Raw genomic sequence first — 16903 nt, 5'->3', positions numbered from 1 at the left:
TTTTTAAAATTATTTTTTAATGAACACTTGAATAATCATCAAACCTATATAATTTTTGAAAGCATTTTCCTGATGTCTTGGTTTGGGGGAAAAAAGGTTTAATTTAAATTAGTAGAATTGATATAATAAAAATAAATACAGCAGCAGCACTCCCACAAGCATCACTAATGCCCATTTCGAAGTATATTAACGTTATAATTGAGATGCCTTTTAAAGTCGTGTGACTAACGTATTGGGTGTTATTGACTTCTGCATAATTCCATTCAGTGTTTTTAGGCTTAGAGATTTATGGTTCAGAGCCCTTCACAGTTAAATCCTACCATGAAACCAGATCTTACCTCTTTGGTTTTAAGGATAGTGAAGGACTATCCTTAAAAACAAGGAGTTGGTCCACGGAAGTCAATTTGTGACTGAAACTGTGAAAATTTGTAGCTGAGACAACTGAATCAGGTAGGGCATTCCATTTTGTCCACATTTCCTTTCCTTCACAGCCCATGCTCAGGACACTTCTCTCCCTCCCTTGTTGTCTACTGTATTTCTTGGAAAATGCTCTTCTGCTTTTGACATCACTGGGTGAACCTTACTTAATTCTCTCCTCTCTTAATCTGCCATGGAAATTTTTTTTGTCAACACTGAGTTTAGCACCAGGGATTGTTAACTCCCACCTTACACCCAACTGCTTCATCTCTTTCTGGCAAGTCAGTTGGAAGAATTTTGCCAGCCATGGGCTGTTCTTCCTGACTCCCCTCCCCTGTCCCACTGCTAATTTTTGTTGCAGAAGCACTTATGCATGGCTTCATCTCTGGTTCTGAGGAAGGAGTTTTCAGTCCAAATCTACCTTTTCACCTCTCTGCCCCATTTTTTCATTCCCAAGAAAGAACATGCTGTTTTTCTGCTCAGATCCTGCCAAGCTGCTAACACTTGTCCACCGATTTTAACATTGTATTTGATTCCTAAATTCAGCAGCCTGACTCTTTACTTTCTAACTACTTCCTGTGGATCATAGGAATATTCCCAGAATCTCTGCCAATACGTATACCACATATCAGTGTAGTACCTAGCTGATTGGAAGAGTAGAGTAAATTCTCAAGGTTTTTCCAGTGAGACTAAGAGTCAAATGTGACACCCGCTCTTTCCGACATTCTGATACAATCTTCTTGTCAACTCGCAAAGCATCCCTGGCCTGCTCTCGAGTTGCCATAGGCAAGGGGGATGGGAAAATGAACTCTGCAGATGCGGTGAGGCATCATGTCACTTAGAACAAAAGCATATTCCAGTCATATTTCTTTCAAGGCTGTCTCCGCGGTTACCCACAGGGGAAACAGGGTCAGAGCTGGAAAGTAAATTACGTAGGGTCAGAGATGGCTTCACTTGGAACGTGCTGACATGACGCTCCTAATAAATAACTGGATTTCTTTTGAAGCTTGGCTCAAGGCTCATGATTTAATTACAGCATTGGTCAGAACCCTGACACTTCTCATATAAGAAGGTTTCAATTCAAACAGGTACATTGAGCTCAAGACTTCTGGAATTATTGGAACAGTAAAGGAGCAAACACACAAAAGGGTCTCTGGTGGCTCAGCAGACTAAGTCTGTCTGTTATTAACACAGCTGCTTGCAATTACTGCAAGTTCAAGTCCCACCAGGCCCAAGGTTGACTCAGCCTTCCATCCTTTATAAGGTAGGTAAAATGAGGACCCAGATTATTGGGCGCAATAAAAGTTGACTGTGTATATAATATACAAATAGATGAAGACTATTGGTTAACACTGTGTAAGCCGCCCTGAGTCTTCGGAGAAGGGCGGGATATAAATTCAAATAAAAACAAACAAACTTTGGAGCGCCGCTTATTTTAAATTTGAAACGTTTTGTACATCCATACTACCTTAGGAGCAGATACTGTGGCAGATGTCAGCCATGAGATCTGGCATAATAAATGGCTTATTATCTGCCAAAAGATATTAAATAGATACTCTTGGCCTGTTCTAAATAAAGTATGCATGAATATAACTTGAGGCAATCCTTAATGAACATGATATAACAAGCTCTATTTATTTTAACATAATTATACCTTAATTCATTACAGCAGACTTTAGCCTTTTCAGTTCTCATTGAACTCTGGCAACATTATTGTAGTTCGATTAGTAACTAAAGTGTCAATGGACCCCATAACAGGTTTAAAAATGAATGAACATTAGAACTTTTTTTTTAAAAAAAATCTGATTATAGACTACTCTGAAAGAAAGACCAATAGATATTAATCTGCCCAGATGTCATCTGTCTATGAATTGACTGTGTACTTCTAAGTTTTCTTTGACAAATAAAAAGCAGTGAAAGCCCAAATTTTGCATTAGCTGTCCATTAGTTTAACAAACAAAAATTATCTTAATGTTCCATATTTACAGATTATTATTTTGCAAGGAATCTCTCTTTGTGTTTTATAAATCCAGTAAATCTTTACTACAGCATTTCAAATAATTATGAAATTTCTTTTGCTGCCCTATGTGTATTTGATATATCAATTCCAAAATAATTTTATTTAATGTTTAAGAGGCACCGCTATTATTAAAATCATATACAAATAACTCATTACATAAAGTCTCCTCATACTAGAAAATGTTAGGACCACAATACAAATTGAAATCAATAAATTTGTCTTTGTAATGTTACACATTACATAACACTAGCAAATACAAAAGGCTTGACAAGGACTTTGTTTTGTGTTAATCCCCAATTTATTATAATTTTATTTCTTTTGAATTAGACTCCTTCCATTTCATTAACCTTCAGGATGAGTCATCCCCCTCACCGCCACTGCCCCTTGCTTATTCTTTAATCCACTCAAGCCAGATTGGCAGAGATTACTGTAGATTGACATTCATAAAGCCTACAGCCCTAACCAGAATATTCAACCCAGAAACAGATGGCATAAGTTATCAAAAACTTTTAGTTTTATTTAAAACAACAACATATACTTCATGTTTCTTGAAAATATACTCTAAGTATAAATGTAAATCCTTGAAGAAGTGAGGCAGCAAATTTTCCAAATCACCTAAGATAGGAGCCATGAGTTCAAAGAGAATTTCCCCACTCCTTTCTCCACCTGGCATTAAAAAAATATCAAACCTACCTTGTCTTTTTCTTGTCTTTGACAAGAATTTGGCACTTTTGCTAGCTTATCTATCTACGTATCTATTCATCTATCTATCCATCCATCCCAGAGTAGTGTATAAAATAATATTGAATAATATTCAATAAAGATATTTAAATAAAACAATCAACAATAAAGCATTGTAAAGAGGGCCTTGGGGAATGAAGAAGACTTCACCTGAAGAGAAACTTACAATGTTATTCAAGTGTATTCAATGTAAGTATACTTTTAGCATACAATTATTTTTATAACTGGACAAAATTCACACCCGAGATTATAGTTTCAAGGAAAATATCCTGAGGAAAATCATCCTGAAGAATAGTTTTCAGACTACATTATTTTCCTGTAGGGTGGTTGTTGTTTTAAATGTGTGTGTGTGTGTGCGTGTAGGTAGGTAGGTAGGTAGGTAGGTAGGTAGATAGATATAGATTTAGATTTAGATTTAGATTTAGATATAGATATAGATATAGATATAGATATAGATATAGATATAGATATAAAGATATAAAGATATATAGATATATATATTATTAGTTGGCTTTAGAACTAAACACCGGCCAAAAGGAGATAAAAGAGCTAGGAAGTTCTCCCCTCCACCCCGCCACCATTTTTTTCCAAGATAGGCATTTCTCAAAGTTCCCATTTTTTAGAGTATGTATACTGGCACATCTGGGAAAACCTAAATCTGAGATTTCAGGGTTTTCTCTCAGTAAATCAGAATCCCAAATCCAGTCCCTGCATCCATCACATGGTCCAATCACCATCCGTCCCCATCTCGAGACACCACTCCAACCACTCCTTCACCAGATGCAGGACTGCCATGACCTTGACAGAAAAGAAGAATGCTATTTTGTCTAACTACATTCCCTCTATGAAATCTCCCCTCCTAATTTCCCATGCACAGAAGTGGCAGCGTGGAACCTTCCGTTGTTAATATGGCTTCCAAAGATGACACCAATTTGTATTAACTAAATCCAAGTGCTTTCTCCCGATGACAAGCTGATGTGGTGTTTTGAGAAGTCAGTGGTGGTGCTGACTTCCTCACCTGTATTCCCAGGTAACATTTCAGTTTCCCTACCTTCTTAAACTTAAATTCCAACAACTCTTTTATACTCATTTTTATTGATTAAATTTATATGCCACCCATCTTACCGATAAGTCTTATATAAGTCTGAGTAGCTTATCCAAACAAAGAGACTTCATTCATAGAGCCATTGTGCAATTTCAGTGCATAATATTTCTGTCAAACCAAAGAGCCCAAAGCAAATGTCATTTCATAATGAGTTGTGTCAAATCTGTGTTTGAAGATTAGGCTATAATGCTGAAAGAATGTTTTCTTTTTTAAAAAAAAAGAAAGAAAGAAAGCCTTATAGAAATTGAAAGGCTGTTTGAAATATCTTGGTACTTATGATGTGTGATACATAAAAAGAACAGTATGATATATAAAAAGGCATTCTGATTAGCAAGCTAGTTAGGTGTGGACTGGATGGCATAACAATTAAGTGGCTACGTAGCTAGTTTGAAAATTATCCTCAGGACTCATCAATGGTACCTAATAAAATGAGTGAAAGACTGAATGGATTGGAATGAAGAGTATGATTGTTCAACAGTTCAGAATTGTATCAGTGACAAAGAGCTAGAAATAATACCAATAAAGGAGAATATTTGTAGCTCAGGGTTGAACTGTGAGGTTCTTGGTGATTTCTGAACTGGGTTCTTTTCTTGCAGATGCTTCATTCCCAAACTAGGTAACATCATTAGCTTAGCAAACTAGTTTGGCAATGAAATATCTCCAAGAGAAAAACCAAGTTCAGAGAACATCAAGGACCCCACAGCTAGAGGTAGTGCTTAAAATACACAAAGTGGAATGGTATAGCCATTGTAATTCAATAGAAGACAGAAATAAAAGTTTTTAAAAATTGAATGGTTGGAGAAATGTGCTGAAAAATGAAAATGAAACTTAATAGGAACAAATGCAAAATTGTTCAGTTCAGGAACCCCAAATCATATGCTCAATTATACTGCAAGGCAGGAGATATCAGAGTCTGCGATAAACCCTTTTGATAAAGTTCTTGGAATAATTATTGTTTGCAAATTGAATATGAATAGGTAGCTGCAAGAAAGAAAAGCAACAAGAATTATCAGGAGACTTAGAAACTAAGTCCTATGAAGAGAGATGAAGTATCTGGAGAATGTTTGCCTACAGGACCCAAGAGAAGAACGAAGACTGATTAAATAGTAGAAAGCCTTCCTAACAATGAGAGCAATTCAACAGCAGAACTAGTTACTCAGTGAGGTGGTGGGCTCCTCTTCATTAGATGCACTCAAGCAAAAGCTAGACAATTGTCTTTAGGGGATGCTTGAATTGGAATTACTACAATTAAACAGCCTCTTCCACCATTATGATTCTATAAATTCTATGAACAATGACTGATACGGTATATTAAGGTATCAAGGAAAGTGTCAAAGAAAGGAAGTAAACAGAGAAATAAGGCAAACAGCAATTTTCATTAGTCTATTAAGATAATACATATTTTTTTGTCTCCTGGTTTTAATGACACATCCTTTTTTTTTTACACACACCCTTCCATTTTATAGCATTATGTAAATTTCTAAATATTTCAATCTAAAAATATGGAAAATATAACCCTTCCAACTATGGTTGACATTCACTGTTTAGTGAAACTAGGCATCTTACTTTATAGAGACAGAGACAGAAGAAAAGGGGGTGGTGAGATAAAGAGAAAGATAAGGGATGTATATAAGGGATGAAAAAGGCCTTTTTCTTGTTTGGACTTGCAAGAAATTGAATGTGACACTCCAAATCTCTAATAATAGTTTCTCAAGTTCTCTATTTCCTTTGCCAAGACCCTTTTACTAATAAAAAGGAGTATTGAGACCAAATGGATCCAGTCTCTTGTTTGTTTACAGATACAGGGGGAATAGAAAAGAAAGAAATTCTGAGGTTATTGACTTCTAATTCCAAACCATGCTGAACTCTTAAGCCTTTCACCCAGTCAGAATAATTTTAGCTAACTTTTTCTATCTGCCTTAGAAATCACAATCTTATCGCAAGCAAAACAAGATGGCTGCTTTTGTCCAGTTGTAGTTTTGCCTCAGTGCCTGTTTTGCCCATGGCCATTTCCTTCCATTCCCAAACCAGGATGAGAAATGAGGAAGATTTTGACTTGAAGTCAAACAAACATAAAGGCCACCATATAGAAAAATGGAGGGAGGCTGGAGGTTGATCAGGCCTAGAACTGATCGTAATCATTCATTTGGGCACTGGTCTGCAGATGATACCCTCTCGTTCCTTGGTTTCCTTCCGTGGAATTAATTGCAAAACTTTCACAGATGCCAGCAGCAGTTGACCAGAATTCTTGGGTTATTGCTTCTCAGACTATTAATAGGTTTGGCTAACCATGACAGTCATTCCATTTCTCCCTCCTGTGAGTTACTTTCTGTGAAATTTATGCATAGGTTTTGCCAAGATTTGACAACTTTCAGGGCATTAACATAAAATTAGACTTCAGAGCTGAACAATGGGCGGCCTTAAAATTACCAGCAGGGGAAACCAATTGAAGAGAATTGATTTCCTTTTGCTCTTTTAGATTTTCACTTAGCCTTTTAAAATTATCTTGCTGTTATACTTTCATAACGATTCCCTGTAGGGTAAGATAAAGAAAGGGAGGACCATTTGCCGGAATGCCAGATTCTTCTTTGCATTTGTGTAGCGTTGGTGAGGCGTGTGTGTTGGGGAGGGGCAGGGATGCATGATAGTCCCTGGCAAAATGGTTGACAGCACCTTAAACAAACATAACTAAACAACAACTATCCCTGCAAGGCACCAGAGGGAGGGGAATATTTTCTGAGAGACCTATTTTGCTGAGGATGAGTCTGCTTCCTCACAGATTGCTTGCTGAATGCCATTACAGGACACGACGTGTGTGTGTGTGTGTGTGTGTGTGTGTGTGTGTGTGTGTGTGTGTTAATAAGCTGGGACATCTGGTAACCAGCTTTTTTTCCCTGATTCATTAACTGACTCCGTTTTGATGACCAGGGGCTATAATAGGAAAAGCTGAAAGGCTTCTTGGTCTTCAGAAATGGGGGGTTGACCTAACTTCATTGGCTCAAACGTGGCCTATTTCATTTTTGTCTCATATTTGACATTATTAATATATAAATTTGAAAAATGACCTGTAAAAGTGCAAAATGTTGAGTACCCCTTTTCCTCCTCTGGTTGCCGACAAGAATGATGTTGTTTAACGTTCTAGCTTTGTTCAGAGTTGAAATGGCTCAATTTGCTGGTTGGAAAATGACTTTGTTCAAATGAGGTTTACATGTTTTGGACCACAACACATTAGTTGATTCTTCTCTGAGGCACAATAAGGCTGGTTTAATGCATTCCAACAAAGCAGAATTTAACTTAAATGGAAGCTGGGAAATCAAAGCAGCAGCACTGCCTCTGTTGAGCTGTATGTTTATCCCTTGAACACATACAGAAAAGGCTCGAAAAGGCTCCAGAGACAATTACTGAACAAAAGAAATCCTACTTGATGGTACATGTTGAAAGATGAAATGGACAATGAAGTTTCCATATGTTCCCCTTATGCAGTAATTAGGAACTGTCGCATACGGTTTCATTTTGTTTACCTTCCTTGGAATGAAACTTTCTTTAAGGCATATTTACCCTTAATCTACTCCTATTCTGTGCTGATGCCAGCTTGACCCCCTCTGTGGACAGAGTTGCTTGGACAACAGTTTTCAAGGTATTCAGTTTAGACTGCAAACTACCAAATACTCTTGCAAGCTACCCTCGGATAATTTCCAGCTTTTGTGTTCCAAAAAAGCAATTGTCAATTGCATTTCTTTCTGTGGGTGGCTCTTCCTGGACATGTATACTTTAATATAGATAGTCCTCGACTACAACCACAATTGAGCCCAAAATTTCTGTCGCAAAGCAAGACATTTGTTAAGTGAGTTTTGCCCCATTTTATGACCTTTCTTGACACAGGTGTTAAGTGAATCTCTGCAGTTGTTAAGTTAGTAACACCGTTGTTAAATGAATCTGGTTTCCCCATTGACTTTGCTTGTCAGAAGGTCGCAAAAGATGGTCACGTGACCCTGGGACACTGAAACCATCATAAATATGAGTCAGTTGCCAAGCATCTGAATTTGAATTTTGATTACATGATTCTGGAGATGCTGCAATCGTCATAAGTGTGAAAACTGGTCATATGTTACTTTTTTCAGCAACTTCAAACGGTCACTAAACAAACTATCGTAAGTTGAGCACTATCTGTACATTAATTTGGGCTATTTGGGAATTGAGACAATTGAAAAGAATCTCCATGACCTCTACCTCAAGTGACCATACCTGAAGTGATTGGGAGAAAAAAAATCAAATATTATATTATTGGATTTATTTTTTTAAAAAAAAGCCCGGGGGAAGGTGGATGGCTCAGGGAAAAAAAGATAATAATCCAGCAAAACATACTGTAATAAATTTGTTTAAATTTTTAAAATTTAAGATAATTTAATCTAACATATTATAATCATAAAGCATTCCAATAATTGGATCTTAATGCCTGAAGACCTCTAATCATCAATTTAATTGCCTTAGATCAGGGTAAAGACACCAGCAACCTACCTATTGAGAAGCTTGTCAACATCATATCTATCTGGGTAGGAATTATTTCAAGAATGTAGTCCTCCATTTATCCAGATCCTAATTAGGTCAAAACGAAAACTTTAAACTGTATCTGGAAACCTATTGGTAATTAATGTAGAACCTGCAGACCAGAGGTGGGTTTCAGCAGGTTCTGACCAGTTCTGGAGAACCAGTAGAGGAAATTTTGAGTAGTTCGGAGAACTGGTAGTAAAAATTCTGACTGGCCCCACAACCATCTATTCTCTGCCTCCCAAGTCCCAGCTGATTGGGAGAAAATGGGGATTTTGCAATAACGTTCCCCTGGATTGGGGCGGGAATGGAGATTTTACAGTAGCCTTCCCCTGCCGCACCCACCAAGCCATGCCCACCAAGCTATGCCATGCCCACCAAGTCACACCCACAAAACCGATAGTAAAAAATTTGAAACCCACCACTGCTGCAGACCTGGAGTGACATGTGACCAGCCCCCAACAAATGGTTTGTTGCATATTGCTATTTCTAGAAGTCACAAAAAGCAGCCCTATTTAGAGCTCAGTGCAGCAAACAGGAAACTTGTAAGCCCATAGGTCACTGTTGTTAGGGCCTTATTTTCCAGGGAGGAAAATAACTAGCACACCAACTGAAGCTGGGCAAAGCTCCTTAAAGCCTACTGCTTCTACCTGTTTGTTCAGCAGTAGCCATCAGTCTAGGAAGACCACCAAGTGGTGGTTCCACTCCTGATGTCAGAAGTCATTGACCTAGCCTGATCTGGAGCTTCATATACATTTTAAACAGAGAAGACAAGAACCATACGAAGCAACCACTGGGTAGACTTCTCCTACCCATCCACCCCAACTGGAACTGCATAGTCAGGAAGAAATGGAATCACTGTAAAATGTTACCTCCAATTCAAACTCTCATAGGTGACCCAAAACATCACTATGATTGATAATATTGAATGTGTCTGAGAAGTATTAAAAAAAATCTGAAAGGAGATGTAATGGAATATCCTTGAGTTTTGGAGTCAAGAGATTAGGAAAGGCTATTCCTGTCTTAACTTTAATGCTCTCCTTGAACCTGATTCAGCACCTGCCGATAGTGAAAACTTAATTGTCTAGGTCTTGGTTCTTGCACTTTTGCTACCTAATGTGAAATTCTGGGAAGGGCTTTTATGTATTGGATATCCAAGCTGCAAAAATTTAGAGGAAGTATGTTATAGGGAGAATTATACTAGAATTGATTTAGAGATTGCAGCTTTATTGGTGAGAACAGGGGAATGGCATTGTCCTGGTTGATGGCACAGCTTTTGGAGGATGACTGTGCTGGTATCTGTAGCAGGTTGATGTGCAGAGTGCAGAAATGAGCCACATTTCTCAGGAGGACCCTGCATATGTCAAATATATTGTTTCATTAAGCTGATCCATTTATCACACAACTGAATGCCAATTAAATTGCACAGGATGGCTCAGGTATTGAGCAGGTGGTTGGTGCCAAACTTCATCACACCTGAGCCTCCTGGCTTAACACACTGAGCCACCACAGAGTGGTAGGCACTAACCTCACACTTAAGGGAATTTTATTGAAACCATCCCCTTTTTAAGAGGAGGAAGAGGAGGGGGAAGAACAGGCTATTAGCTCAGCTAGACAACTGGTTAACGGTGTCATCATTTTTAACATTTCGATGAAGCCGTTAAGGCTAGCATGCAGCTTGTGCCAAATATCTCCATAGCGTGCAAATTAGATCAGTGTAATTTCATCAGGTTGATCACCAGAGTTATGTAGTGAGCTTTTCACGGCTTCTGCTACAGGCAGCCAGCACAGCTGAGCTAATATTTTTTATTGTTCCTTCAATGTCAAGGTTCAAAAAGCACAGCCAAGTTCTCTGCAGAAAATGTCCATGGCATTAGCATTAGTTCCAGAATCCCATCCTTGGAGCATTTATCCAGCTTCTACAGCAATTATCACTAAAAGTAATAATTGAAACAACATTTTAACATGATATATGTTATTTTTCTGCCAAGTGTTGCTGTGCTGCCTAATAGTGGCAAGGGAGTGTTTCTGGGAGGGATGAACAAAGAATATCAGGAATCTATAACAAGAGTAATGTAATGGGTGAGCTCCTGTTACTTGTCCCAGCTTCTGCCAATCTAGCAGTTCGAAAGCATGTAAAAAATGCAAGTAGAAAAATAGGGACTACCTTTGGTGGGAAGGTAACAGCGTTCCTTGCACCTTTGGTGTTTAGTCGTGCCAGCCACATGACTATGGAGACGTCTTTGGACAGCACTGGCTCTTCGGCTTTGAAACAGAGATGAGTACCGCCTTCCTAGAGTCGGGAATGATTAGCACATATATGCGAGGGGAACCTTTCCCTTACAACAAGAATATAAAATTCCAGTAAGTCACGCTATTTATATGGACATGAAAAAAATTGGCATTGCTTTTATAATTAACAAGGGTATTGTAAGAATAGTACTTGGCTATAATGTAATTAATGATCAAATAATATAAATTATATCTTCACGTAATTCACGTACTTCACTTAATCCTTCAATATGATGACTATCCAAGCATATTTGAAATATTGATGCAGGAAAAGAGGAAATTGGTAAATTTTATGATCAAGCTTAATTTGAAATTGACAGAACATCCATGCAAGATGTGTTGTTTATGATCGAAGACTGGAATGCCAAGTTTGGAATTATTAAAGAAGAAAATGTAGCTGAACTGTATGGCCAAGGCAACATAGTCTTCATACTACCAAAATACCCTGTTTCCCACAAAATAAGACATCCCCTGATAATAAGCCCAATCGGGCTTTTGAGCACATGGCAATAAGGCCAAGCGCTTATTTCAGGGTTAAAAAAAATATAAGACAGGGTCTTATTTTTGGGGAAACACAGTAGCACCAATTTACATGGACATCACCATATGGAGTTCACAGAAATCATATGGACTATATTATATGATGATGATGATGATGATGATGATGATGATGATGATGATGATGATGATGATGATAATAATAATAATAATAATAATAATAATAATAATAATAATAATAATATGATCCCAGCAAGGTGGCCTTCTGCAGCTGACCAATGGTGATCTTGTCAGCGCCAATTGCTTTTTTTTTCAAGCACTTAAAAGCAATTGGCGCTGACAAGATCACCATTGGTCAGCTGCAGAAGGCCACCTTACTGGGATCTGCTTGCATAATTCGCCGATACATCACACAGTCCTAAACACTTGGGAAGTGTTCAACTAGTGATCTGTGATACGAAATCCAGCATAATTATCTCGTTTGCTGTGTATACTGTCATTTTGTGTAAATAATAACCACCTTTATTGTCATTGTACATTCAACAATATTGATTTAGCCTCTACTGGTGCAATCCATAACAAATGGTAGAGGAAGATAGAGCTCAGTTATGCGATCAATTACAGATAGAAGAAATAGATTGAAAGCCTGTGTAATAGCGATGTCAACATCTAAGATACTTTAGAAAATATTCTCTATTAACCTCTATTACTAGAAGATGAAGTTAGATCTGGTCCTTACCAAGTCAAAGGCTACAGGAACTGGCAGAATACCTGTGAATATATGGTGAGCAACAGAATATATGGCGAGCAACAGAAGAAGAATCGGCAAAGATCCTAATCAAGCTATGCCAGAAAAATTTTGGAAACCAATACAGATTTGGGAAAGGTCAGTCTACATATCTACATCAAAGAAAGGAGACTTATCAGAGTATGCAAACTGTGGCACAACATCCTTATTTTAATACACTAGCAAAATAATACTTTGGATTATCCAGCAGTAAAGCTCCACATGGCAGATGGCAGATATTCAAGGTAGCTTTTAAAAAGGTTAAGAAATATGAGACATTATTGTTGATGTAGGCTGGATAATTATGAAAGCCAAACACACAAAAAAGATTTCATTGATTATAAAAAGATGTTTGATTGTATGTACTTAAAAAGATAAGAATACCAGAAAATCTCCTTGTGCTCTGCAGAGATAGGTAGCTCTCTTTAAAATGCTGTGAAAGGTGGGAAGAAAAAGAGGAAGAAATCAATCAAGAGAAAGATGAATAGAGTCAATTACAGCAACTACGGGCACTTTATTGGAAGACCTGAAAGATCAAGTTGAGAGCAGATCAGGGGTGAAATCTAAAAATTTTCCCTACCAGTTCTGTGGGCATGGCTTGGTGGTCAGGTGACCAGGTGAACATGGCCAATAAAATAAATAATAAAAATAATAAACAAAGTATACAAAACAATAAGAGGTACCAAAAACCAACTTTCACACTTTACACACACACAAAACACAACACAACTGACACACACACACACACACACACACACACACACACACACAAAATGCCACATACAGCTTTGTGAGATTTTGTGTGTTTGTGCAGTTAGAGTGAAACACTACAGAAACACACCAAATCTCAGAAAACTGCACAAATCTTTTATTTTATTATTTTATTTTATTTATATTTTAGATAAAAGCAGCTAAATTTAAAACTTCTTTAACTTTAAATTGCTATGTCTAAAAAATAAACTCCTAAAAAAAACCCCGATTAACTATTTTTTTAAAGCTCCCCCCCCAAAAAAACGTACCCAGTTGAAGGGACAGGGCAGCCAGATTTAGTTGCTCACCGATGAGATGGATTGCAGGCAGGCAGATTCCGTTGCTAGCTGATGCAATTGATTGCAGCAGCCAAAGCAAGGCCAGAATAGCAAGCAAGACCAAAAGAAGCAGGAAGCTGCCAAGTAGGCAAGTGGGGACCAGGTGATTGGGTGGGCATGGGCGGGGGGGGGGGCAGGGATTTTTGCTACCGGTTCTCCAAACTACCCATCCCCATCGCTACCAGATTGCGCGATCAGGTCCGAACCGGAAGCATTTCACCTCTGGAGCAGTTCCTCCTGGATAATATCTATCTATGTGGTCATTAAGAGTCAACATTGACTTAATAGCACAGGATCAGTTGATCAATACACCATCATGGAGAGATCTTAGGTTCCTTAAGAATTAAACTCATACATTATTACATATTATCCCTATTTCTGCACTTAAATTATCATACCTACTTCTGCACTTAAATTAAGTATTGACTTTAGATTGCAACATACATCTGGATTGGAAGGAGAGATGGGAGAATGACAAAAACTTTTTTTTAAAAAAAATTACATCACTGTGTTGTTACCATCCTTCAAAAATACAAAAAGGAATGGAACTATTAGCTGCAGCTATTCTTTGCCACCAGGATGAATCTGCAAAATTTGGAGTGTCAACAAAATATATTTTATATCATTCTTCCATTCAGTCATTTTATTCATCCCATCCTTTAAATCACAGTACATGTATAATTGTATAGCTTAACAATATTCTGCAACATTCATGGATCTATGTTCATACACACATATATCTCTTTGCTAAGGATTGTTTTATATCAGTAACATTTATTGCATTAATTCCCTTAATTAAGCTTTTGTTGCACTTAACGTAGAATTCAGCTCTTACTCTCCACAAAGGCGTCCATGATTTCATCAGATGCTTCTGTACCTACATCAAGAATGAGGTTAGCACCTAAGGAATTTCTACAGGCATACTGGGCCACAGATGCCAAGCTTCAGGAAGGCTGTGGCAACAGCATCTGGTATCTGAAAGCAATGTAGGCATTTGTGCTCATGGAACAAAAATGCCTCTGGGCATATCACAACTCAAACTGTTCATCTGATGTCAAGGAGCTCTTGTTCTGCTCACCTTTGGATACATCAGATGGGTATTTTGTTTTATTTTGCCCCATCAGAACACATCAAAGCAATGCATAAACACACAATATGTGTAAATCTTCTCACATAATAGCCTTTACTTTTATTAGATAGCTAAGCTGACTCTGATATGTGCAGCAAATCGTTTAAGGGAAAAATAGGTTACCCTTCTCCCCCCACAAAAGCCACCCAAACAGCAGATGCTGTTTCTAAGCGTTAAATCTTTGCCATGCATTGTTATATTGACATGATCCTTATTTTCAAGTGCCTGAACACTATCTTGTGTGCATGGGCATGCATGTGCATGTGCTTGTGCGAATATGTGGGTGTATATAGGAATTAAATTTAACAGGACTTTTAATGCCGTGTTTCTAGAATGCCATCTAGTATATGCTATTATTGAAAAGTGAAAAGTAAGTCCTATTCATGCAAAATTGTTATGGAATGCCAACTCGTAAGCATCATCTTTTCAACTTGTGTAATTTCAGATAAATTTCAATGGAAGGATTTTTTAAAAAATGTTTCAAGATCATATTGGAAGCCTGCTCCTTCTTTTAATTACAGCAGAAACAGCAGAACTTCTTAAAGCAACTTGAGGTCCTAAGCATGGTTGGGTTCTAGGCTAAGACTGAGTAGGCATCAGCCTAAAACCACCAAATTTTTGGGGGTGCCAAATTTGAAAAGATTTTTGGAAAACACAACTAATAGCAAAAAGCAGTAACATACTCCGTGAGCTAGCATACCTGTTTGAGGGTTAAATATATTTTTGCAGTGTAAATAGGGTGAAAATGTCTGTGAAAAGAAAATAATGGGGCTAGACATTATAATATTTACAGACCCCTCACATCCTGGACATAAACTGTTTCAACTCCTATCCTCAAAACGATGCTATAGAGCACTGCACACCAGAACAACCAGACACAAGAACAGGTTTTTTCCAAATGCCATCACTCTGCTAAACAAATAATTCCCTCAATACTGTCAAACTATGTACTAAGTTTGCACTACTATTAATCTTCTCATCTTCTCATCATTCCCATCACCCAACTCCTTCCACTTATGACTGTATGACTGTAACTTTGTTGCTTGTATCCTTACAATTTATATGGATATTGATTGGTTCCTGATTACTTATTTGTACACTATGACTATATGATTTTTGATGAACCTATCTTTTCTTTTATGTACACTGAGAGCGTATGCACCAAGACAAATTCCTTGTGTGTCTAATCACACTTGGCCAATAAAAAATTCTATTCTATTCTATTCTATTCTATTCTATTCTATTCTAAAATACAAAGCTAAAAAAACTTGAAGGAAAAAAAAGAAACAAGAAACATCTTTTTGAAATCAAAATCAAAAGATTAGCTAAAAGGGTAAAACCGGCCTGGTTCTCAGGATACACTTAGCCTTTGAAACCATGAATGCTGACCTCCCAATGTTTCCAAAGTTAATTTTTAAGTATGTGGGGAGTAATCATATTAATTAAGAATTTTTGGCTGAGCTCCAGTTCACACAATCGGTTGTGTCCTAGCCACATGGGATCACACACTAAAGAGCAAAGCTATTCTTATATTCCTTTCTCTGGAGTGTTGTAGTAATCCCAGTCCATTTTCATGTTCTTTTAGGTAAATTATCACAGTGATCTAATTATATATAGAAGGAGCTAAAATGTATATCCCAGTTGTATCAGCTTACTGCTAAGAAATTTCAAGGTGTTATATTTGATCCATCATTTTTTTTAGCTTCCCAACAACCCCACTGAAGTAGGCTAGGAAGGATTTGAGGAGATTGGATCAAAATGAGCCAAGAAACCTCATCTTTACCAGGTACAGGTCATCTTGAGCTTCTCTATGGTGTTTGATGCTTTAAGTGCTGGTACTCACACTAGCTCGCACTTATCAGGTTATGCTGATCTTGAACATGGAAGAATAGTATGGAAATGGAATAGGGCAGTGGTGAAATCTAATTTTTTTTACTACAGGTTCTGTGGGCGTGGCTTGGTGGGTGTGGTGTGGCTTGGTGGACGTGGCAGGGGAAGGATACTGCAAAATCTCTATTCCCACCCCACTCCAGAGGAAGGATACTGCAAAATCCCCATTCCCTCTCCACTCCTGGGGGAAGAATATTGCAAAATCTCCATTCCCACCCCACTCTGGGGCCAGCCAGAGGTGGTATGTGCCGATTCTCTGAACTACTCAAAATTTCCACTACTGGTTCTTCGAACTGCTCAAAATTTCCACTATCGGTTCTCCAGAACCAGTCAGAACCTGCTGGATTTCACCCCTGGTACAGGGTCTATCAATACCATTGGATTCTCT

The sequence above is a fragment of the Ahaetulla prasina genome, chromosome 1 (genome assembly GCF_028640845.1).
Source record: "Ahaetulla prasina isolate Xishuangbanna chromosome 1, ASM2864084v1, whole genome shotgun sequence".
Classification (NCBI taxonomy): domain Eukaryota; kingdom Metazoa; phylum Chordata; class Lepidosauria; order Squamata; family Colubridae; genus Ahaetulla; species Ahaetulla prasina.
This window is presented reverse-complemented; position numbering follows the sequence as displayed.